A 27,468-nucleotide genomic window follows, 5' to 3' on the forward strand; every position below is an offset into this window, starting at 1 on the left:
TATACTTTACATTTTTTATTTAGCAGATGTTTTTCTCCAAAGCAATGTACAAGTTCGACAAATACAGCTATCAAGCAGTCAGCTAGGCACAAGTGCAGCTAGGCACAAGTGCAGCTAGGCTGCACTCCCGATGAACACTCAGTAACAACGTAAGTGATAGAAGAGCAAGAGTCATACAACAACTTCTTACAAATATATAATTTCTATTATTACTCCTGTTGCTGCTGTCGTGTGTCTTCTAAATGTTTATTTAACTTTTGTATAGCTACTCTTTATCATTCCTGATGACCTTTCCCAGTGCTCCCATTTCCTTGGTCCCTCTCTCCCAGTTGGGCACCTTTGTTACGCCTCTGACACCAGCATTGTTTCGGCGGATGTCATAAGTGGCACGTCGCCATCCATCTCTCCAAAAACCACTTGCCCGTGACCTTCACTCCGAGGCGTTGATTATCATTACACCACCTGTGCACCAGGTAATTAAAAATTAAGACGCCGTAATTACTAATGAGTTCATATGTAAGTCTTACCCTTTGTTTTCCATGTATTATTATCTTCAGGCCCAGCAGCTCAGATTACAGAGAGAAGGTTCTAGAAGGGGTGTAGTGGGTGGATTTAAAACATATTATTATGTATGTATCATGTAAGTGTCAGAAGGGGCGTCAGAGGGGCCCTTAAATATGTAAAATTATATAATATAAAGGGGATGGGGGCCCCCAAGGTGTAATTTTGTCACAGAGCCCAGAATGTCTAGCTAGTCCCCTGACTGTCAGCATTGGATGGTGTGTTAAGTCAACATTCAGTAAGACACATACAGTACAGTACAGCTTCTTGCAGAACCTAGTCTCCGAATCCATGAGTCTTCATTCCAGTACCAATTACATTTTTATGTAAAACCAAGAAATGTGTGCCAATGCAGATACATTTAATTATTTCCTGTGCATCTGTACATCTACATCATTCTTCATCAATATTTCTATATTTATGAAATTTTAAAACCAAATCTTTGTCTTGATTCATCCTTCATTTTCAAAATTATCTAATGACCCGATTTCATATTTGTATAATTATTCTATATTATTTGAGGGATTGCTCACTTTTTTCAGTTATGATGGCTTCAGTATCGATTCAGAAAATCTGAAAAAATCGACTGCATCCTCAGTGACATTACTGCAGTCCAAGCATATCTCACTGCAGCTTACTTTAAAAACCATTTTTATTTGTTCTATCATTACCTGTATTTTCATGAAATCATTCAAGATTTACTTCCACAAGGTGTTGGGGTGAAAATTATGCTGTGTAAAGCGTGTTTACATATATTATAATTGCAAATGAATACTTAAAAGCAAATGTAAATTAAATGTCAAAAAAAAAATACAAATTTTTCATCACATTATTGCCAATAACATATACTCTCATGTTGGGTGATATTACTACAGTTGTTCTCATAGTCAGAGGACTATTCTGCTTTTCAGTAGTGGCTAGTAATGGTATTTACCCTCTGTACTGTTGGACCTCTGTGTAATTGCTGAGTGTATTATGTAAATCAGCTGGTTGTAGAAATGATTAATGCTGCATGTAATTGACAATAACAGGTAGAGTCACCTTACAATGGAGAAGTTTTCCCGCCACAGTCAGTGTTTGCTTTTTAATTGGGCTGAGCCTAGTATCCATTGTAATGTTTTATTTGAGTTATAAAAGTTTGCTCAATAACGGTATACAACAAGGCTGCTGTGGACAGATAGTGATTCAGGAGGCAAAAGTGGGTCCGACCCAGTACTAGCTAGGTGTGTCTAATAAAGTAGCACTGAATGTATGTGCAGTTTGCATGACAGAAAATATCTAACAAAAAGAAGAATTTGCTATTTCATTTGCCAATCGGCTCCAGTCTTAACGTTGGTGGTGAAAAGAATGATATTGTGGCAGGGTCCGACATTTCAGGCTAGAATGTTTTATAGATAACTAAGTGACAAGTTGGAAAAGATATTAGCATCATCTTTATGTCAGGTTCCTGCAAAAAGGAGATTCCAACCATTCTTATGACCTATTGTAGACTATTCAAAGTGAGCTTTTAATCTGCGCACACTTCTGTCTTGTCACATGGATGGTGCAAACAGAACATTTCACAGAGTGTCAGTTTTATATCACATACTGTTCGCATGACCAGTGATCACTTCAGAAGGGTAGGGTTTTTCGCCTTTTTTCATGTTGAAATCTGAAGCAAAAGTCTTTGTAAAGGGTGATAACGTTCTAGGTTACGCATATCCAGTGTGAAATCTATCAAGGCCGGACAATGTGTCTGCAATCATGCAAAAATGTATAAAGAGACATTCACCATCAAAGATTCCTGTGAAAGGCAAATTACACGCCACGTTTAAAACATTTTAAAGGTGTCCTGAATAAGGAAACTCAGGGAAGGTGTTCAGGTTAAAGCTGGTCAAGCAGAAGGAAGTAACGTAATAGATTTTTCGACAAACTGTACAGATTTTTATCTTATAATCGAACACTTCATTGTAAGTTGTACAATGTTGCAACATTATGAGTATGCGATATGCCTTTTCATCACTATCACCATCACTATCCAAAATCACCATCAAAGATCACACATCACATTTAAGCAGGGAAAATGTTCAATCAGAGTATCGGGAAAAAAATGGATAGATTTTTCAACAAAATATAAGATAAAAATTTGTACAATCGAACACTTCAAGTACTGCATAATTTGTACAATGTTGCGATACTATAAATATGCAATCTTTATTTTTAAAAATGGAAGCTAGGAGACTCAATAAACATAGGAACAGATGCTGACCTTTCCAGCTGTGTTGCCAGTCTAGGCTGTCACCATGTGTGTTCCTCAGTACCGAGAACGCAAAGATCGTACTTGTGTTCTAGCCAAGAGCAGTCTCACCAGCTTGCCTTTCAAGAACAATCTTCAGATGCAATGAATCGTGGGATTGTTCTCATTTAGCGAGCATGCAACTTTGATAATTGGGGCAGGGCAAAATCAACATCCGGAGATTTTTACTGTACTTCTATCCTTAGTATTGGAACTGGTCTTTGGCAATGGAAGATGACATAAAGTGAGTATGCGAGCACACAAATACAGTCAAGTACACATTTTGAGAAACACCCAATGGCAGCTTAGAGCAGATGTGATGACATCATCACCTCACATGCCCCTTTAAACTCCATTCATGACCAACATACATGGACCAGCATCTTTGCCGCTTGACTACATGAGGCTCATTTTCCATGACTACCACCATGGGAGAGATAACGGAGATCCCTGCTTAGTTTTCATGCTCATTCGATAGACATTTCTGCAGCTTTAACTTAAAAATTTTGATAGGTATTTTGACCACAGTTTCTGTTTTTTTACAGGGATACAGCTTCCAAGGACGCTCGATATAAACAGATGTCAGTGTTGCTTTTGCTCTCTGCTCCAGACTAGCGGAATAATGTTCCAGCGTCCTCGTTAACGTGCATTATCACATGCACACATGGCGTCTGGAGCAAGGATGAGAACAGATGGGTACAAAGACAGAGGCCAGAAGAGTGATGACTGACAGAGGCGGAAATATGTGCAAATGGCTGTGATTCGTTACTTTAATATGCGAGCACTTCTGACATAAACTGAGCGTGAGTGTTTGCCGTTGCCCAATTCTGCGGAGATTGTTCCAGTCACGTGGCACTATGTCTACAATAGGAAAACAAGCCAGTATTATTGACTTGGCATGTTTCTTGAGGTGCTCATTGATGTGGTAAACATGCTTTTGGTAGCCTACAGATAAGTCTGCTGCCCAAGTTACATGAACAGTAGGCAACAACCAAGATACCAAAATAACATTTCACTTGAGTGGGTACAAATAACTTAGTTACTCAGTTACTACTCATGAACAAATCATGAACTAATATAGATCCTGCCTGAAATCAATCAATCTATCTATCTATCTACAGTATCTATCTATCTATCTACAGTACCTATCTATCTATCTATCTATCTATCTATCTATCTATCTGCATAGAACATCAGTGGTATTTTTTGAGAAAAAAAACATGAAACAATATTAATATAATTAGTATTACATTAAAGTAGAGGTTAAGCTAGTTACATTAGCGAATAATTTCAGTAAATATTCGATATTTTCTTGCCTGTGAAGAAGAACGCACACAGGTATTCTTCCACCCATCCATTTCCTGTAAGTGCATGTCCTATTCAGGGACACGGGAGTCTGTAGCTTGTGGGTGCAAGGCAGGGAACAACCCAGGATGGGCACACTCACACACCATTCACACACACATGCACACCTACAGGTAACTGTGATTTTGGACTGCGGGGGGAAAACTGGAGTACCTGGAGGAAACCCCCCGATGACATGGGGAAAACATGCAAACTCCACACACATGGAGCCATGGCGGAACCTTGAACCATGGTCCCAGAGGTGTGAGGCAACAGTGCTAACCACTGCAGCACCATGTACCACTGCACCACCATGCACCACTGCACCACCATGCCATCCAGGGATTCTACCCTCCATTGCATTAATCATTGTAATGGTGCAAGTATTGTCGTGTGCAAATCCTGTTATTTTACTTTGTTATAACACCATTTTTTATTATTCATATCCACCACTTCGTTTGTCAAATGCCTAACAGAATGTTAAAGCTATGTCCTGACTAACACGTAGAATATTATCAGTACTGCGTATGGCTGGCCGTCTGCTGACCTGATCAGTTTCAAAATGTCATTTTGGTTGCTATACTCTGTGGTTGCTAGGCGACAGCTCAGTTTAACTTTCCAATAGAAGCCCTCCTGTCTGAGTTTCCCTCTCAAAAATCTGATTCGGAAGAGGAGCCACGAACGCAGAATGACCTGACATCCTTTGAGGCTATTGCTTTGGATATCTAGCAAGTCAGCTTTTATATCATCATGTGCATATATTTTATACATGTGGTTTAATTGTGTAGATATATTGTGATCATATTGGGCAATACAGTTTTATTACCCTATTCATTGTTATTCTTTGCTGTGTTCCAAAGAGAATTGTCTCAACAATGAATAGCCACAGTTGCAGGCCACTTCTCTGGTAGCTGACTATTCGGTTGCTTCAGCTTCCTTGTAATCAATGGAGCTGATTTCCTTGCTTCAGATCACATGTATTCCCACGTTATAAAGGACGCCTCCGTACTGTAACGCTCTCCCATGTTAAAGAGTTCCAGTTCCCAGCATGGAAGGAATGCTTCTGTGCCACCGTCCTCGAACCAGCAACCCTCAATGTGACAATTCACACTGATATTTCTGGAGGGTTATAGCACAATGCCTTCCATCACTACAACTATAGATTTTCTCAGCAGGAGCTCAACATTACACACACTACACACACACATGCACACACATACATGGAATCCTATATTTGCAGGGACCGCTCATTCATTTCTATGGGAAAAATGCTAACGCTAACTATGATAGCCTTAACCCCTACCCAGCCCTAACCATAACCATCAAACAAAATGCGATCGTTTTTTGCATTTTTACTTTTTTGATTGTGGTCATGGAGTTTTAGAAAACTGAGTTTTCCCTCATGGGGACCGGTAACTTGTCCCCGTAAGGTAAAAAAAAAAGAGTATTCATCACTTTGTGGGAACATTTGGTCCCCACAAGGTAAGGTATATCTGGACGCCACGCACACACACACGTATGCATGCACTGGGGTACCATGCCTGCATGCTTAAATATTGCGAGCGCAACACAATACTGGGACGTCTTTCAATTTAACACCAACATGGGTAAACATGGCCTTCTGTACTTATTATTTCTCTTTCTCCTCCATCGCACTATGAAAAAAGGATGATGTTGCAAGATTCACTTGATTTGACTGCATAGCGTTGCCATGACAAATATTAATTTCCCGTTGTATATATCCACCTGATAAGAAATTGTCTGTGAGTATTTTTCCGTTTTTTTGCCTGCATTGATGCAGGTTTGATTTTTGTTTTGTTTTGCAGTCCCTCCAGAAAACGCACAAAGAGCATTGAGAAATCGACTGGAGCAAAAGGGAAAAAATCACAGTCATAAATCTAGCATTTTCCCCACAGATTTGCAACAAATGCTCCGAGTCCTTAGCTTGCTCTCTCAGCTGAAGGATGCGCATAATTCCGCTTTACTCTTTTCTGTATACTTGTGGCACCATGATCTGTGTATTAAAGCTTAGTATAAAGTCTGTATAAAGTTCTGAATTCTGTCAGAGCAGGCTATGCCGACATACTCAGAATACACCACTTTCAGTAACAACAGGCAGTCCTTAGCTTACCATTTCTTTTTGGACATACTTGAGAGTAAGGTAAGGAAACATTTTTTTTCCAAGTCTGTCATCTTAGCAACCACTGTGCCAGCCGTTCTGTCATAGGTGTCTAGGGGGTCTTGAAGGACACGTCCAAAATTTGTTCAGGGTCCTTCAGAGAGAAGGGAGGAATTCTCTTAAAATGCCCATGGGAAGGCCTTGACGATCACACAATAGTTTGGGAAAGGTTGGGGTGACTGCCAAGAAAAACCCCTCGTGGATTTGAGATGTATGAAAGTGCATTAATGACTACATGAACAAAGAGCGAGTCTCCTGCTTAAATTCGAAATGAGTGCCTTTCACTGGCAGGTGGGTTTTCTCTCCTAATGCTTTTATTTTCCCCTTGTAAGGAGCCTTTGTCATCCAGCAAACTCAAAAAGGCCCATACATTGACTTAGTTGGAGTGGCATGAAATAGAAAAGAGTGAAGAACTTAGCTTTAAAAAAAAATAACGTCTTTAGAAGGTTCCAGGTATTGCGTGTGTGTGTGTGTGTGTGTGTGTGTGTGTGTGTGTGTGATTAACAGGGAGGTAACATGCGCACTGAAAGATTCTAGCCTGCACTATGGATATTTAAATACAGTTCACATAGTGAAGTTTATTGACAGTGGGGAGCATCACATACTTGTGTTGGTGACAATTTGGAGAGAAACTTGGAGAACAAGCCTTGAGCGAAGCCCATAGAAATTGCCCGTAAGTCCTCGACGTAGCATGCGCTGGAAGGCAGACTGGAGACGGCTCGCTCGCTCGCTCACAGAGCGCCACCTGTTCGCTGGCACGGCTCAGGGTGCCTGTCCATATGCCGACTGGGGTGGCAAGGCTGGGGGAAGCCAACCTTGTTACACAGCGCTAAATGGAAATCAATTGGCCAGTACGCACTGGACTTGTGACGGACAAACATAAGACCAGTGACATATGTTTAGCTCTTTCGAAATTCCATTTAATTTCTCTTTAGATTCCAGTTCATATGGCTATGAATAAATTATTTTGAAATAATAACAATAATAGGTGTTGTCACGCCCGAGCATCTGATCCTCCTGTGTGCCACGCCCCCTCGTTAACCTCGTGTGGAATCCCCGCGTTTACCAGCTGTTTTCCATCCTGTGTAATTAAGTCTCTGTATTTTAAGTCCGTGTTCAAGTGTGTTTCCCCAATCCTGTCATTGAAGTCAGTAAGTTGTTACCTGTGCTGCCTCGTCTTCCTCGCTGGTTTCCCCTCAATAAATCCTGCTTCCCGATTCTCTGTCTCCCTGCTCCTGCTTCCCCGGGCGTTTTTATGACAGGTGTAATACAAATAAAGTCCAAAAAGTATTTATAATCAGTTACATGTACCTGAAAGCTGTGCTCTGCGACACGTCTGCAGCAAACATTAATGTTCATGCATGGAATTAAAATATTTGATCTGCAGAGACTCAAATGAAACTGCATATTGTTACATTTTATTAGTGTCACTGTATTCTACTGGCATAAATAAATACTGGGAGAGCCACTGCATACTGCTGAATGGTAAATTACAGTTCTATAGAAAATTATGTGGCCATACATATCAACACCATACATATGATTTACTATAATTTATAGAACAGTTTTCTCTCTGGGTGTCCTGCCACAAAGCCGCATATCATGCATGTATATGTTTATTTTAACACAACCTTGGCTCAGTCGCCGAGGATGGCTGAAAAGAACAACAAAGGTTGGATATAAGGCCGATAAACGGAAATGATTCTCCTCTGGTTATAACAACATAAGTATCCCCTAACGACGCACGCTAATTACTCCTTCAGTTTTCGTCACGCTGCCTCACTGACTGTCATGGCGTTTTTTTTTCTCTTTGATCTGAGACGGCGACTTTATTTTGCGACATTATTTATTAAACGGCTGCCCGCAATTTTGATTTTGCCTCCAAATTACATTCCGTGTCCCTTGCGGGGGAGGGGGAAAAAAACGCTTTTCTGTATTCTGCTTATTCTTTGCCGGTCCATCCAGAGCGTAAGCCGCTGCCTATAATTGCATTTGAAGATTAAATAAGAATAAACATTCGACTTCATATATTTCGCTAAGCTTTCATTACTCCAGTATAATGCTTTGGAGACCACTCCGCAGGGCTACCCACTACCTCTGAATTCATTCAATTTAGGGTCACCTGATGAAACTCCTCCTGACTCAGCAAGGCTCCGATATTCTTTCTTTAATAACCAGCTCTGGTTCACAAGGGACTGTATCTCAGCTGCCAGTTGAGGAGAGCTAACAAGGAGCACGGCAGAATTAATCTGTGGTCGTTAGTAACAATTGCCTGCATTCACTGAATAATACATGATTTTAGTGTTTATTATATAACTACAACTATTTTGCTATTGCTGGTGGGTTTTTTTTTTTTATTTGAGTGGAAATGTGATGTTTCATGAATTTAGTGTAAAACTATTTCGATTCCTAATTCCTATATTTCAATCTATCCATTGATCAATACATCTTCCATCTGCTTTTCCCTGCCAGGCTCATGAGATCCTTGGTCACCCCTACAAATAATTACAATGATGAAGTTTGTTCTTTTAATATATGCCAGCTTTTAGCAATGGAACATGTGCTCAAACGCTGGAGTAATTTAGGAGAATCGACAGAAGAAAGCAGACTAATACTGGAGGAATGGTTGGAGCATCAGTATGACGTCAGAAAAGCAACGCGGTTAATGACAACCAGTGTTAAACAGCCGCCATCACTCAGGGTAAACTGCACTGCAAGGCACGTGGATTTACATACTGTAAGAATTCACAACAACAGAAAACCAGCAAACCACAGACTTAGAATTCCGAAGTGCTGTTCCTGTGCTGCTTTACTGAAAATGCTCGACTTTAGGGCAAAAATAAAAGAAAACAAAACAAAACAAAGCTTTGTGGTTCTGGGAGTCCGCGAGCGCCGAAAAGGCCATCATCACAAAGACGTTGATTCCTGTGCGTCGGCTGGGGCGACTCACCACGCTTGATCTGCGTTTTCCAAGCTTCTGTGGAATACCAGCCGGTGTGGGCACAGGTGTGGGCAGAGTGTGGAAAGGGGAGTCAAACACGACAGAGTGCTGAGATACTCAAAGACAACAGCAAGGTAACACTTACCCATATGTCTGTATCCCTGTGGCCATAGGCCTCGGCTTCAATAAATATTTATACTCTGAACAGGGACGACCACAGTAGTTTGAAATATCTATTAGTATTCAGGGCTGGCAGTGCAAACAAGGGCTAACTGCGCTATCCGTAGTAAAGGTAAAGGTTGAGAATTATAGGACTGCAATGAGGGCTCTGGGTGTGAGATGCTGGGAAAATGCCAACAGTCACTTTAGCGTTATTTACATTTATTTTACTTAGCAGACGCTTTTGGGCAAGGCGACATACAAGCAGGGAGGCTTTCACACACAGTATAGCCGAGCTGAGGCCCAGGGAGCCGCATACCTTGTTTAATAAAATTTCAAAACTAAAGTAGCCAACTCTTCCGTATTTTTCGGGATCATCCCATATTGAAAAATAAAATGCTATTTCCCATTTTGAAGCAATATGAAGCACATTTTTTCCCTTTTATTCTCTGGGCCAAATACATGAAATAACCCCTCCTAGCACGCCCCCTACACAGCACATATTATCTTCATGGATCCCAGGATCCCACCCCCACGTTTCAGGCTGAGTTAAAGGTTTGGACTGAAGCAGTTACAGTAATACTGGGATGCACTATATATTTTATCAGTCTGCCAGGAAAGTCATTCGATGAATAATCCTCAGCGTTCTTGGTTTTAAACAAAGCCGTTAACGGCACATTTAATAAAAGCAATCTGTTTCAAATTACTTCAGCCAGCAATACAGCTCATACAATATGTCTACTGAGAAACTGCCATTTTAAAAACCAGTGCCTTTGTACTGCTATCTCTCAAGGAAAAGCATGATGATTTAGGCCATGAAAACATTCACCCAACAACTGAAAGTGTTTATTTAAGATATCTTCAACCATATATAGATATTTGTTATTGGAAACGGGTGGAGGCCTGCCGTAAATGCAGAGCAGGAGTACCCGAAGGGCGTGTCAAATCAATGGAGTGTTATTAAAGAAATAACAAAAGAGATAATGTGCCTTTAAAGAACAACACAGATCACTTCTGAAAAGTAAGAAAAAAATGCCTAAAACTCGCAGAAATGACCCAGGCAGCCTTTAATCTAGTATACAAAGTACCCCCCCCCCCCCCCCCCCCCAAAGTCGCTCGGCTGACCCTGCTTATACCCTGACATCGTGGTCAGTCCAATCAGGGTTCGCAGGGATGCAGTTTCTAAGCGGTCACCCATGAATGAAATCAATGTCACCGAAACAGAATTGAAAAACGACACCCAGCCTTAAGCAGCACTAGACTGCTCCCCATTACAATATAGCCGTACGTTAAACAAAAGGAGCTGTAAAACTTATTGCCGTTCTGTGAAGGGGGAAGTATTAGCCGGTATTAAAAGCTGCAGATCGGGCAGAGTTGAAGAGACAGGTCTTACGCTATTCAGAAGAGTGGGCCCCTCCCTTTTCTCCTAAGACTGGGGGCTCATTTTATTCTCATCAATGTCAGTGCAGGCCGGCTCACATCAACAAAACCATCCCTTTAACATTTTTTTGTGCAGCAACTATTAAACCCGAATAAATATGCTCAAATGATTGAGGTAGTTTAGATGTGACACAGAATAGCAATAGCTCTGGATTAGCGTGTAATCAGTGGACGCTTTGACTCTGAATACTCTTGAAGACCCTGGTATCTATATACCCAGAGCAATTATTTCTACGGACATCCCTAGAGGTACAAGACTAGCGGAATCCTACTGGGTACGTCTATTAAAGGTCAACAGGACATTCTATTTTTAATCCCCTTGGACCCACAGCGGTCTGACAGCCCCTCCCTTGCTGGTCCTGTCGCCGCTGACCCTGCACACGTCGGGTCCGGTGTGTGAGATTTAGCTCCAAACGGCCCATCATCCTTCACTGTCGTAGACAGATAAATCAACACCCATAATCAGCGTATAAATATGCATGAGACACCCTTCGCCTGCTACTGGGTGTTACTCTGTCTAATTGATTGGCAAAGGCCTGAGCTCACTGACGGCCCTGGGAAGGCTGGGGGGTGGGGAGGCGGCAGGGAACTATCCCCCCTAGTTCCCTGCATGGAAAATGAGAAGCCAATGAATCGGTCGCCCCTGTATCCAGGGGCTTGTGCTGTGTAACCAATAGCGGCTTTACACTTCAGCCTCGTGCGCCCGGGGTGTGCGGACCCATGGATTGTTATGCATTATGCACTTTCAGGTTTAATGCATGCCGATTCACATCTCGAGATGAAAGACGCTGCCCTTCTGCTTCCGGAGATTTTCTGCGTCTGTCTGAATCGGCCGCGTTCGTGACGCGACATAAGTTCACGCAGAATGTTTTCATGTCGAATTTTTTTCCTCATCAAAATGCTTATTAAGACATTTTTTCTGTTTTCTTAGTACATCACCGCTGAAGCCAGCTGTTTCCTAATTACACCAGGATGATATGAGATTTTTTTCTCCCTTTTCTGCCTCCTAAACTTACTGCTGCAGATCACACACTATAAGTCAGCGGCTCATATCTGTGTTCTCCAGAACTTTCTGAAAAACAAATGTAGACAATCTATAAGGTTCAAAATGGAATTTATGTTCCATTTTCACAGGTATATTTAAATGTTTCTTTTCATATATTCCATTTGTCCAGACACACACACACACTCATATAATATCCATCCATCCATTTTCCAAACCGCTTATCCTACTGGGTCACGGGGGGTCCGTAGCCTATCCTGGAAGCTATGGGCAAGAGGCAGGGAACAACTCAGGATGGGGGGCCAGCCCATCGCAGGGCACATTCACACACCAGTCACTCACACATGCACACCTACGGGCAATTTAGCAATTCTCCACACACATGTGACCCAGGCGGACACTCAAACCTGGGTCCCAGAGGTGTGAGGTAACAGTGCTAACCACTGCTCAAGGGTCTAACAGAAATTCCAGTATTCCGCTGACGCTAAAATGCAACCCTACTGAACCACACACCACCCCGGTTATGACCTCCTGCTTCAACAAAGGCACTTCAGAAGGTAATTAAAAGATTAGTGAAGGGCTCCTCAGCAGGCCTTACAGCCACACCCAAGCAGACCACATCCCACCTCAGCAGGACACAAGCACATCCCCTTATTAAACCAAAGGTAAACAAGGCCCTCATGCTGAATTGTTGACATGCTGTGCTTATTGTTGACTTCTATTGGCTTCTGAAGTCTTGCTTTCTTTTTGGATCCTATCAGTCGAATACAATTCGGACCCAGTACATGTCATCACCTCAGTCCGGATTCTGGGCTCACCCCGTGTTTTCACCCTGATTCTTGAATTACGTTTTGGTGTCGGTCGCTCCTCCTCCTGAGTTGTTAAACTTGCTTGCTGTGCACTTGGATCATGGAACTTTTTCATTACAGTTCCATCCCTTTCTTTCCATCTGTTTCTCATTTCTTTGAGTCCTTATGCTTTAGTGCATTGTGCTTTTGTTTTGACTGCAACCTTGGACCAGAGCCCAACCTTAAGCAAGACCCGGGCTGCTGTGCTTAGACGTGTGGATATGTCGAGTGGTTCCTTTTTTCTACCTCGACGGAAAGGGAGTTTTAAATTAGATTATTCAGAAGGGGTTTTGCCGCATTTCCTCCCTGCTCTTGGGGGAAGGGATTCCCAAATTCTTGTCCATTCTGGGCTTCCATGTCACCCTGTGCCAAATGACTATTATTGACCTGGTCCTCCTCATACCATCGAGTTTCACATGCAAAAAATTAATTCAGCAAAAAAATGAAAAGGAAAAGAGTGAAACTTCTGTGTTTTCTGTTCTATGTAATAATGATTATCGCTTTTATTGATCCCTGTGGGGAAATTCTCCCTTTGCCTCCTGCCTCTCAGGTGAAGATACGCCTGGAAGAGAAGGACCGCTACCTGTGGCACCTGAGGGCCAAAGGGCTTGCTGAAGGACGCACAGATGTGCCAAGGCTGGGCTTGAACTGGTGACCATCCAATCACTGGCACAGAGGCTGAGCCCGCTGAGCCACACACTGTGCCCCCCCCCACCCAAATAAATTATAAAGTCATGGCAAGGTTAGTATGAGTTCCATTTCCAGTTTATTTCTTTTAAGGAAATCTCACAGAAGGCTCAGTGTTGGATCTCAGAAGTCTTTTAGGCGCGACTTTAAGTATCTCATTTAGTCCTCATAATAATTGATGGAGAGTACATCGGGAATCGGGACAATTCATCCCACACCATTAAGCTTTCACTGTTGGAACCAGACACCCAGTTCTGTTAGCTAATGTCCTGTGGTTCTCCTTTATGGATACAGAATGTGTATAATTCAGGCCGAGATTCACAGACTGTCTGCTGTATTGCTTTATTCTACCTACCATTCAGGCTCATGCCACTGAGTCACAGTTTTACTTCACCTCCCTTTGTCAATTCCATTACTGGCAATGACAATGGCTGTTGCTGTTTTCCCCAAGCTAACCTCGTATTTGATGTATAGGGTATTTTCTTAAGGCATGTTAGCCTTTTAAAAATGCCTCGCTGGCCATTTGAGCATGAACTGCAACACCTTGTTTACTCTGACTGAATTACCCACCGTCAGCCATGCTAATTTATAACGCAGACCTCTGTAAGTGACACGTTTATTTCTGTGCCTCACAATATGTATGTTGAGAACATATACCACGCACGTTCCTCTGCATCCACCACTATAGTGGAACTGCAATTTATTTGCCGAACGCACACTGAAATCGTTCACTTTTTCCACTTACAACAGGGTGACTCCAAGGCCAGGTACATTACCTTCACAATACATGTCAACTGCTAATCAGTTTATTGAAAGCAGCTGCTACACTTTCAAACTGTGACAAACTATCGTCCAAATCACTCCCGAAGGTGTTACAGTCAGGCTGCAACTTCAAAGATGCACAATGTACAAGAAAACTTTTATTCCTTCTCCGATAAACATTTTAACGACGCAAACCACAGCTATAATTCTGCATGTGAAGGTACTGACAGTTCTTTTTAAAAGATTAAGAAAGAGATTTGAAAACATTTTATATATACTTTTTTTATATACATGTAGCACATTTCCTTTTGAGCATATGGTTCCTTTGCATGCTTTTTATATTTTATATAAAACACAACATTCATTCATACATGTACACCTACGGGCAATTACCTCAGCATGTTCTTGGACAGCCAGAGGAAACTTCCAGAATACCTGGAGAAAACCCCACAACCCTGGGAGTACCATGCAAACTCCGCACATGGAAAACCTTGATGGAGACTTGAACCCAGATCCCAGAGCACCACTGCCACACCGTACCGCCTCATGGCCCCAGTCATTCCATGTATTTCTTAAATTTCACCAATCAATTAAATGAATTAATTATTTAAATGACTTGACATTGATTAGCCAAACACGTTTTCTGGTGGTCAAGTCAAAAAACACACTTTGATAGACATAATCTTTATAGTTCTCCATGTACCAGAAGTTCATTTAAACATAAATTTTCTTGGACTGCCTAAGACATGCACGGTACTGTACATGTTCAGAGCAGAAGATGGGGTTGCTCTAATGTAGTAGGACATCACGCTAACCATTTTTGTGGCCCTTCTCGCATTCCTTTTGCTAACTTTCTTTTCTCACTTTACTTTCCTCTATGCCGTTCACCACCAGTGCATTTCAATTAAGCAACATCATTAATATGGAGCGGGAAATAATATTCTTGTTTGAGTGCATGATACCGCACAGAACAGTATGCACCCTGTCGCCTCGTAAAATTTAATACTCCGCTATAAGGAAGGTGATAGAGAATACAAAGTCCGCCACTGAAGCCATGCAGTCAGACCTTATGCCTGTTCACATGATGAGAGGTCATATTAAACACAAGAAAACCAAGAGAACCAAGTGGAGACAATTGTTATGTACTTAGGAAATTGACAAGACCGTCAATGTCTGTAAATGTAAAGACCAAGTCTGGTTAATTGGAGACTTGGAATCTTATTCAATCCTATTCTTAGGATCCGCAGAGACCAGCAAACAGTTTCTTCATTGTCCTAAAATATTCAGAATGATGACCTTATCTAATAATGTTCATTCCATATTAATACAAATAAATAAAGTAAGACACAATAATAATATATAACTGCTCTAATTGTGGGCAGTGCTGGTTTAATGGTTAGGGGCGTGTACTTGAAATTGAAAAAGTGCAGGTTTGAATCCCTGACCAGCAAGGTACCACCCCCAAGCACTGCTCCCCGGGTGCTGAATTACTGTAGCTGCCTCCTGCTATGTCACGTCGGGGTTAAATGCGGAGAATGCATTTCATTGTTGTGTGCTGTGGTGTGTCATAAATTCTAATTCAAATGAGCACTTAAAGCAACATAACCAGACAGGTTCACATATTATGACAAAAGTTATTATTATAGCAATCACAGCGTTTACATTTATAAAAGAAAACAAAAATGCATGTGTTTTTATTAATGTACTTTTCCCCAACTGTTAACACAGCACAGATGTTCTGAGCTGTGTTCAGCTTTAATTTCATATTTGGGTAATGGGTTCTGACTGTTGCCTGTGTGTATGCACCAACCACCAGTTCAGACTAGAGACCCTGGTGGTGGAAACCAGTGGTAAAGGAGCCTGTCAGGCTGAAGAAGGAGGCATTCTGAGCTTGGTTAGCTTGTGGGACTCCTGAAGCAGCTGACAGATACCAGCAGGCCAAACAGAATGACGCAAAAAGTTGGGTTCTGAAAGAGTTTGGTGAGACCATGGAAAAGGACTTTTGATCAGCCTCAAAATGATTCTGGCAAACCAGGGGGGTTTGATGAAATTCATCATGAGTTCCTGAAAGCGCTTGATGTTGTTGGGCTGTCTTCGTCGACCTGCCTCTTCAGCATTGTCGGGGACAGTGCCTTTGGATCGGCAGACTGGGGTGGCGGTCCTAATCATTAGGAAAGGGGACCGGAGGATGAGACCTGACTATAGGGGGCTCACACTCCTCTGCCCCCCTGGGACGGTCTATGTACTGGAGAGGAGGGTCCGTCCGTCGGTCGAACCTCGGATCCAGGAAGAATTTCGCGAATTTCTGATTACGGAATGCTGGACTAGCTCTTCACCCTCACAAGGATACTGAAGGTACTGGAGTCTACATGTGTTTTATGGACTTGGAAAAGGCATACGATTGTGTCCCTTAGGGGGTCCTGTGGGAGAAGCTTCAGGAGTGTGGGGTATGGGGTCTGCTATTGCGGGACATTAGGTGCCTCTACAAATGGAGTGAGAGTTTGGTTTGCACCGCTAGTAGTAAGTCAGATTCGTTCCTGGTGGGTGCTGGACCCCACTAGAGCTACCCTTTGTCACTGATTCTGTTCATAACATATATGGACAGAATGTCCAGATGTAACCAAGGGGGCGGAGGGGGTCTGGTTTGATGACCTCACAATCACATCTTTTTTTGTTTTATAAATATTGTAATTTTTATCACAATGTGAATTTTTTCAACATTGTTCTGCCCTAGTTGCAAAGCGTGCAAAAATCGTAGGCAGTCAAAGAAAATGAAGGTCAAATGATCTTCCTGTTGGTGAAAAAATATGATTTGATTCAAACCCTTTATTGCTGTTGCAATATACCATGTCACTAGTCACAAGTACCAGCGAAAAGCAGGCCATCGCCCGACCTTACATATACAACATCACAGTAGGGGGTAGACCGGCCGGGAGACAGGGGAGGAGAGAAGAAGAGAAACAGGATGACATGAGGAGAGAGGAGGAGAAAACACCTCAGCAACATAAGCACATGATCACTACACTGTACAACATGAAAAGACACGACTCGCAACAGGTGAGGGAATGGGGAGGTGGAGGTAGTCCAGCACAGACAAACAGCCATCCGGTCCTGCAGCCATGGAGGCGCTGGTCACAGACCCGCCTGTTCACGCTGGGGGTATGAAGCGGCGAAGGCGTTGGATGGGGGGAGATATATCTGTCAAAGGCTTAGCCATTTCTAAACTACTCAGATAAATAGCGTTAAACAATTTCGTTGACTGCCTAAGTCTTTTGCACAGTACTCTATCTAAAATAGAACATAAATACAAAATTAGACATGGGCAGTGATAACAAAATGTCAAACCTAGTCCAACTCATGATGGCGTGGATGCACGGTTCTTAACCGCTGGCTCCACTCATTCAGCCATGTGGCGGCCCAGAGAGCAGGGGAACACACTAAGGACTTGGAAATGAACCAACCACAGAAAGGAACGGGATGGCCAGTGACACCTGCTGGTCAAATGGGGAAATGACAGACATTGCAGGGACTGATCCTATCAAGCTGCCACTTCAGTCTAATTTAATTCAGCTGAATTCATTCACGTTATGTTTAATGTTCTATATTACCCGTTTGCACAATGAGTACACCTGTTGTTTGGGAAGAAATAAATATTTCTATCCCTACTCCATGCATGCTCTCGCCTGTGTGTGTGGCGGGGACGGGGTTAATCTAATATTATTCAATCAATTACAGGGGAAATTTTACTAGCAATGCTGACCCCTATTAAAAACAAAGTTAAACGAGTTAATGGAAAGAGCTTGGAAAAAGTGTCATGTGACCTTACGATTCCCTGTCTTGGTATCATAGAAATTAAATGTGTTTATGGGCCAGTAAGCAATACTTATAATAACTGTGGAAAAAATGTCTAAAGCCAGAGAGAAAATGGCCTTTGAACACTGAGGGTATATAGTAACACTGGAGTCACAGTTAAACAGTCTAGTAAAATACAATGCAGCCTGGCATGAGGTTAATAGGGTAAAATTTTCTCCGTAGGAAATTAATGAAAGTCAATTTGTTATATATTTTCACTCATGTTCAGTTTGAAACCAAAAATAAGTCAGTACAACAAGTTGCTCATATACTTTTAAAGTTGTCTAGTGTTTAATTCTGGTTTATATTCTCCTTGACCAAACAGTGACAGGGTCCCTACAAGGCCGACGCAATGCACACGACGCTGGAATAATACAACATGTTTGAAGGGATTTAGGTATTAGACAAGCTCTATGGACTGTTTACATTGTTTATATACAAACGAGGATTACAGATCCTTTTAAAGCAGCTCTTTCGGGACACAAGTAGGGACAGTCGGTCAAACAAATGGTAAGTTTGGGGGCCACTTATGGGGTCCAGCCAACATCACACACTCAGTGTCAGATATAAAAAGCCACTAAGCTCTGAGGAATCCTTGATTATGTCACATCAAAGCAATTAATCACCTTCTCTCCTTGTTTGACATGAGATTGCACTGCTCTGTGAGACTGTTTCTTAAATACACCGTTAGTGTTTATTTTTTGTCAGTGAGACATGACATGCTGATACCCCCCCCCACTACAGCTCTGTCATCTTATCATGTGCTACATTTTTAGTTCAGGTACCACGACCTTCACTCGTCTTGTTCCACAGTGGAATTTTAATAAAAATGTCATAAAAGGAACCGATGACTTTTAAAAGTCACTGCAAGTCAGTCGCACCAGGAAATGGCCAAAATATCTGACTTCCAGTGTTTTGACATCTCAGCCCCTCCTCCAAAATGTGGGACCCTTATCTAAACCTGCAGGCTCTCAGGACGGAGGTGACCAAGTCTTACTCAGCCCATTGACCAGCCACAATACCTGCTCCTGATTAGCTTAGTATTAATACTGAACCTAAGATATTCTCAGCCAACTATTTTCCAATTATATTCCAAGTTTAACACACAAGGTTATTTAAATATATTTAACACTAGCAAACTCAGATAATTGAGCGCATACTCACACTCCTTTTGCTGCAAAAAATGGTGTGTTTGAGAGCGCTAGAGGGGCATCAAGCTCTTGGTAAAAAGCCGTCAGACTAAATTAGCACTGGATCAGCATTCCGTCAACAGCCCAGGTGTTAGACATCGATGCTCATGACTCACAGTTTAGCCTGTCAATAGGACCCCCTAACGAAAAGGATGTTCCTGCTGTCATACTGAAAAAGAAAGGGTTGGAAGATGATGCAGCTCACAAAATGGCATTATAGAGGCTGCAGGAGCCTAGCGAGGGAGGTCTGTCAGGCTCCCGATCTGTGACAAGTATGATTTGTTCCAGCAACCCCACAGGAAAAAACAAATGGTGTTAAAAATATTTGACTTCCACACTAATCAATGGGACTGGATGGCATCCTTACTGTAGAGCATGATTTATAATCGTTGCTGGGCAGATCAAGGCGAGAGGAGCAGAAAATTGTTAACAGAGTATACCTTTTTCACGATCGTTATTTCGCAAGGTTGTCAAGTGCTGATGGATGCAGATTGGGCTTAGCTATTAGTGACTGTATTACACAAAGACCACAATGTCTGTTTATAAGTATGGAATCTGATTCCTGAAAGAACAGACGAGGATATGTCATTTGGATAAATTGTGAGATAATCATATTTTTTTGGCAACATAAAGATTCTTCTGAAGGACAACGTGTTAGTATAGGATTAAATGTAAGGTTTGAGTTCTTAACAGGTAACCAACACTTTCACACGCACATGCACGCAAACACAAACACACAGGTTTGTAATTATTTATTTTTGGGGACTCTCCATTCATTCCTCTGGGGAAAACTCTAATCACAATTTGACGACCTTAACCCCATTCCCACCCCTAACCCTAATCATAAGTAACCAAAGAAAATACATTTTTAGTTTTTCGATTGCATTCACAGAAAAATGGTCCCCCAATGTCAGAATATCAGGTTTTTATTACATCATGAGGAATATTTGGTCCCCACAACATAGTATAACCTTAATACACACACACACACACACACACACACACAGCACACCAAAGGAATCCAGTGAGCTCTAAACACAGAACACCTATCAGATGATTTAAAAATGCCAGCACTGCACAGAGCATTGTCATTGCGACTATTCTGCTCACAAAACTATGAGTCAATTTCGATTGCACAGTTGGACAACGTAGAGGTGGGTTTAGCATGGAGGAAGTCTGAGAGGACACAGCTGATGTTATTTACACCAAGATCTCTTTGGGAATGGTGAGCTGCACAGGTGGAGGGTGCAGGCAGCCGGCCAGAGTGAGGAGCTCAGCTTGCTCCGTTCACTGCAGCTGCACCTACCAAGGGACGCGGCAAACAATATGGCAGAAGATCGAAGAGAAGCAGTGGGAGTGGGTGACATTACGCACATTTCGCAGATAATTGCATCTCGTTAGCACTTTGACTGCTGACAGCGAGCGTGGGGGAAAGGAGGGTATGAATAAACAAACTGAAGGAAAAAAAAAAGTCTTGGTTTAACAGTAGATTCAGCGGACGTTTTAACCTGAGCTTCTCGGAATTTCACATCACAGTGTAGCTTGAGCACTGCCCACCCCCTCCGAGAAATTTAAAGCTACGATATTAAGGACAGAAGCAGCTATGGGCACTGAAGGCAAAATAATATTGTGGCATTTTCGTGCTGGAGGTAATTTCATTTTAGCCAGTTCATCAACAGAAATTAAAATAGTAGAAAAGGTGTGCTAGCACTTGGTACATAACACAAGGTATAAAAGATCAGATAATGCTCAAATAATAAACTATCATTTCCCTGGCACAGGAGGCCAGCACAGTGAGTGGCATTTTCCTTAGAGCTGTTTGTGGTTGTAAAAATAGATATGATTAGTTAGACACTCTGGAAGGCAAAGAAATGAAAAATATGTATGACAGAGTCATGGCCACTTCAAGCCAGAAAAGAAAAAGAATAAACCTATATCCATCCATCTATCTTCTGTACCTGCTTCACCCATACAAGGTTGTGGGAGGTCTGGAGCCTATTCTGGGATCTACAAGCACAAGGCAGGGAACAACCCAGGATGAGGCGACAGCTCACAGACACGCTCACACACACGCTCACGCTCACAGACACGCACAGGGGCGATTTGGTAACTCCAGTTCAGCATAGCATGTCTTTGGACTGTTCGGGGGAAACTGGAGTATTCGAAGGAAACCCCCTGATGACATGGGGAGAACATGCAAAGACATGAATCCTGACCCCACGGGCCTGAGGCAGCAAAGCTGACCACGGCACCACCGAGCCACCGCTAAACAGAGCCTTAGAATTAAAAGGAAAACAAACCTCTGCAGACATACTCCTCTGCGCTTTCTCCGGACATCACTCCATGTCACCTTGTAAAAGACCAAATAAAGAAACTAATCCAACTGGGGCTCTCTCAGGCTCATTTACTGATTTATCAATGGGCACAGGGCTCGTTAATTGCTGTGGTAATTAAATCGCTTGTTTTACTATTTACATCCCACATTGGAAATTGGAGTTTAAAAGCTTTATAAAAACATTTGTCATTTGAATGGAATCCATGTGTGCCCATTACTTATATTACATACGATATTGTCCATGGGCATTAGTGTAATATTCATTATTTCATCAGCAGCACGACTTCATATACATAATATGGACAAAAGTATTGGGACACCTGGCCATTCCACGAACAGGATCTTTTATGACATCCCATTTTAAATCTATAGGCATCATAGTCATGGAAAAAGTTAAGAGACCACAGCATTTTTCAATCCTGATTTAATCCTGGTTCTGTTGCCATAAAGCTACGCTGAGCAGCAGGCTGCTTCTGGGCTCACAATTTCTAAGACAGCAGCACACATGAATAAGGTGAAGCAGGAGACACTGGGAATGACCAGAATCCAGTCAGGTAGAGGGAGGATGTCACTTTCTAATGCCAGAGATAACCGTTAAATTATCCAACAGTTTCCTAAGAATCGGAGGAAGGCACCAACTGACTATCAAAAGGAAATGGAAACATTAAGTGCAGGTGTGAAGTGCACTGCTAGGACAGTTCAAATCAAGTTCCTAGAAGATGGACTGAAGCCCCATGAAGCAAGGAAGAAGCCCTTCATTAATGAGAAACAGGGAAGAACCAGGCTGCGGTTGGCAAAAAGAGAAAATACATTATTCATAGACGCACAACCATAAATTGAGAAGTGAGTTAAATAAAAAATTGTGCAGTGGTCTCTTAATTTTTATAGCTGTAGAGTTGATCCCTCCTTTGCAGCTATAACAGCTGCCACTCTTCTGAGGAGGCTTTCCACAAGGTTCTGGAGTGTGTCTGTGGGAATTCTTGCCCATTCATCCAGAAGAGCATTTGTGAGTTTGGGCACAGATGTTGGATGTGAAGGCCTGGATCACAATCTTTGTTCTGGTTCATCCTAAATGTGTTCAGTGAAGTTGAGGTCAGGGGCTCTGTGTTGGCCAGTCAAGTTCTTCCACACAAAACTCTCCCATCCTTGTCTTTATGGGACACAGTCATGCTGGAACAGAAAAGGGCCTTCAATCCCCAAACTCCTCCCACCAAGTTGATAGCATAGAATTGGTCAAAAATGCTGCAGCATTTAGATTTCCCTTCTCTTGAACTAAGGGGCCTATCCCAACCCCTGAAACACAACCCAATTCCATTATCCATCCTCCATCAAACTTTACAGTTGGCACAATGCAGTCATGCAGGTAATGTTCTCCTGGCATCTGCCAAATTCAGACTCATCCATCAGACTGCCGGACAGAGAAGCAATTGTGAAGTTATTCATCACTGCACAGAACACATTTCCACTGCTCCAGAGCACAGTGACAGTGTGCTTTGCATCACTGTATCCGATGCCTGGCACTGCGATTGGTGATGTGAGGCTTGCTTGCAGCTGCTTGGCCATGGAAGCCCATTCTATGAAGCTCTTGGTGCCCATTTTTCTGCTGGGGTTAATGCCAGAAGAAGCTTAGAACTCTGCAGTTATTAAGTCAACAGAGCATTGGTGACGTTTACGCACTGTGCACCTCTGCACTCGGGGACCCCGCTCTGTTACTTTACATGGTCTGACACTTTCTGGCTGAGTTTCTGTTGTTCCTGGATGCTTCCACTTTGCAATAATACCACTTACAGTTGACTGCGGAATATCTAGCAAGGAATAAATTTCACTAACTGACTTATGGCAAGGGTGACATCCTATGACAGTGCCGTACTTGAATTCACTGAGCTCTTCAGAACGGCCCATTCTTTCACAAACGTTTGTAAACCTGACTGCATGGCTGGGTACATGGTTTTAAACACCAGTGGCAATGGGTCTGAATGAAGCACTTGGATTGAATGATTATGTGATATGTCGCAAAACTTCTCTCCATATAATGCATTTAGAGATTTCTTCACATAGTATATGATAATTCACGTAATCTGCATCTTATTTTGTCACAATTAATATATAGAATAACTACATTCTATAAGTACTAATATGTTATAAACATTATGTTAAAGAATCATTTATCTTTTATCATAAGTAAAAATAAAGTGTAATTACTTAGACGATACGGTATTATACTTATTAGTCTTTTAGATGTTCATGGAACATAGAAAAGATGCATAATTACAGCTAACAGTCATGAAGAGGATTCATTTTGCTCAGTTAAAGCATGAATATTGACTTTCACGGTCTAAATGTCCATTTATACTTTGAAGTGCAATGAACACACAGCTGCAAACACAGCTACGGACAGCAGACGTGCTTCCAGTCCTGTTACTACTACAAACAGGGCTGAATAAACGCGGACGGCTGCCTCACATGTGCAGAAGTATCAGACCTGCTAATACTTCCATTAACATTTAACATTTTATTTATTTGTACAAAGCTTTTATCCAAAGTGACTTTCGGTTGAGGGGAGAGTTATTATACTACCCAGCCAAAAAAAAAAGTCTCCATTTGAATTTTTCGTTGGACGGCCTTTAGCTTTGATTAAGGTGCACATTTGTCATGTGACTGTTTCCACAAGCTTATGCAACATCTCACCCTTTATTTTCATCCAGATTTGCATTCATTTCTCACCGAGATCCTGCATTGACAAGTGAGTTGAACCTCCATAAAGCCTCCTTCAGGACGTCCCAAAGACCTTCAGTGAGGTTAAGGTCACAACTCTGTGGTGACCAAGTCATGCGTGAAAATGATTCCTCATGCTCCCTGAACCTCTCTTTGACAATTCGAACCCAATGAATCTTGGCATCCTTGTCCTGGAATATGTCCATGCCAACAGGGAAGAAAACAATCCATTGATGATGGATGGAGGTGTAACCTGGACATTCAGTAGATTCAGGTACTCAGCAGATTTTACTTCATTGCTGCATAACTCTGCTGAGCTGTAATAATGATCCAGTCATTGGCTCTTAAGTATTGGCTGATATAAATTGAAATGGCAACTTCTTTGTAGGTCAGACGGTGTATTTTTCTGTGTTCTCCTTGGGATCTTACACCTCTGTTTACAGATGGTTTCTTCTTGTATGTTTGGGTAAATAAGCACCACCAATTTGGGTGCCCTGGTTTTCTTTCATGGTTGGATTGTATAGCCATATAACAATGTAATAAACGTGGATAGCGACAGATCTCTCTACATGACTTTTAGTAAAGAAAGAAAAGAAAACAACTGTGAGAAACCTCTATGTCCCTGCTGCAGTCACACGACCGATGCATACAGGTCCAGGCGGACACTAAAATCCGGAGGCACGCGTTCGGGGAAGCGGAGGACCGCATAGTCGTAGCTGATGACCAACGGGATTTTGGGGCTCCTGATTGGATGGATGGCTCTAGAACAAGGTGTACAAAAAGTTAACTGCGGACGGACTGGGAAACGAGCAAGGGGAACCCAGGAAATAGAGCTGAAGCGAAGACTGCAGAACTCTGGCAAGCGGACAGCAAAGGAACAGGATGCCAGCTAACCCAATTCAGACAAAACCACAAACCCAGAAACACCAGACTGGCACACAGATCCACAAACCTGCGACGATGGCAACACATCGGAACAAAACCCAGAAGAAACACACAAAGAAACCAAACTGGCACTGAACCTTGTGCTCAAAGAGCAATGGCAACTGAACATCGAGCGATGATCACTGCTCGATCTGAACGAGATTCAGAGCCTCTAGGTTTATATTCTCCATCCATCAACCGCTTATCCATTACAAAGTCTTGGTGAGGCCTGGAGAATATCCAGGGAAGCTTGGGGCATGAGGCAGGGGACAGAGGTTATGTTTTCCCCTAAATCACAGATCTCTTTTGGTGCGATGAGTAAAGAGGCGCAGGGACAGGACAGGCAAGGCAGGCAATTACCTGCCCTCCCCCGGGCTGGTTGCATAGTACAATGCAACAATAAATCTCCTTTATTTGTGCATGCTGTTTTACACAGTAAAATGAAAATAAAGGGATTGTGTTTATTAAATTATCTTTGTTGGTATAAATTATTTAGACTTAATGCTAAAATAATGGTCATAAGCTTCACCATGTTGGGTGGGGCGCGTTGGAGGGCCCCGTGCAGTTTTTTGCTCAGGGCCCCAGCGTCCATAGAATTACTTCTAGTTAGCATTAGCTAATACTTTTGCTGATCAGAAGCTATTACAGCTATTCAATAGAGCACATTATAATTACAGATGGCCTTGTGTATGCAGACTTTCACTTCTTCCATATGTTCTTGGATTTGTTTAATATTTTTAATCCATGAGTTTTCTGTAACGGCTTGTCATGGGGGTCCGACGCCAATCCAGGAGACTACAGGGCTGGGCTGGTCATCTGGGGTACCGGGCATTTTCCCAGTGGGCACGCAAAATTAATCGATCTCCCCCCTTGGCAAAATTTACCATAGAGGGCCCTTAAACTCGGGGCTGATTTTTAATTCCTGGCCAACCTGGGATGTGGCACCAACCCATCACAGGGCGTGCGCACAAACACACACACACACACACCCCATTTGCACACTTTCACACCTATGGACATTTTGGCAGCACTAATTCACCTAAGCATGTTCTTGGACTGTGGCAGGAATGTGCCATTTACAGTGACATCCATATGCTGGACAGGCCCCTGGATTTGCTTACTAAGTGCATAGGGAACCTACCTAATAATATGACAAATTAAACCAATATGATGGATCAGAATAAAGCAAACATGCAAACCATCCACACTAGATAAACATGCACAAAATATATGTATTTGCTAGTATAACAGCTTCTGCAGATTTTGAAATATTTGATAATATTATTCATTCCTGCTAATAAGCTTATTCCAACACACCTACCTGATATCTTAATCATACCTGGTATCTGGGTTGACTTTATTAGTTATCGTAGTAGTTTGTTGACGTGATGGTATATCACAGTGGAATAGTAACTACTGCCTAAAAATATGTGAATTGGGATTAAACCAATTGAGCAAAACACTTCTTTTCTGTAGTTTGACCAGCTCAAAGTTCACATGCTTCAGGTAGCGTTAAAGGCTCTACCTTTTCATAGGTGACGATCATTTCACGTCCTCCATAGCCCAGGTATTTTGGGGACAACTGGGAAACTGCCTGTTCTGCCTGCAGCTAGATCCAGCCCTAAACGTAGAAGAGCTGTTGTCACTCAGTAAGCAATAGATAGGGGGTTCATATCTAGTTCAGATCTACAGGTACTAGATCTGATAATATGCATAATACACACTGCAAGAATGACCTTTTACATCTTCTGACAGCTTTCACTCAACTGGCTGTTCTTTCAGAGAGACCCTCACTGGTTGACACACTGTTTTAAAGGGGAGGTGTCAGGTATCTTGATTCCTCACTCATCACTCCACATTAATGAGTAATTGGGATATTTATTAGGTAGATTACAGCTGTAACTAAAAATAAGTTTAATTTAAAAAATAATTATCTGTAATAATATTATCATCTCCATGCATGAGATAATTGGCAAGGTGATTTAAACTATACTATTATGTTATGCAAAGTAGATTGCTGAAAAGACCTGTTATATAGACCACTTGCAGCACTATTTTCTGGAGAGGGTAAGGAAAAAGACATTGTGCTTCAAAGGAATCATTTATCTTCTAAATGTTTTGTCCTACTTTTTTCCTCCCTGTAGCCGCTGCCATCAGGTGATGACCTTGACAAAAGCGACGTTCAAGGAAGGTCATTGCCAGGTTTTCCCGCTTTGTCTTGCCAAGGTATTGTCAGTAATTCTGGACAATGCT

The 27,468-nt window shown here is 42.1% G+C and overlaps 1 long non-coding RNA gene across 1 annotated transcript; it reads right to left on the reverse strand.

Moving 5' to 3' along the window:
- Window positions 1–27,468, reverse strand: LOC125748404 (uncharacterized). Its single transcript, XR_007399542.1, has 3 exons — window positions 27,343–27,468; window positions 26,741–26,836; window positions 1–462 (listed from the first exon to the last, which is right to left on the reverse strand). It is a non-coding gene; the product is annotated as an uncharacterized LOC125748404 (long non-coding RNA).

Source organism: Brienomyrus brachyistius, chromosome 9 (assembly GCF_023856365.1).
Source record: "Brienomyrus brachyistius isolate T26 chromosome 9, BBRACH_0.4, whole genome shotgun sequence".
Taxonomy (NCBI): domain Eukaryota; kingdom Metazoa; phylum Chordata; class Actinopteri; order Osteoglossiformes; family Mormyridae; genus Brienomyrus; species Brienomyrus brachyistius.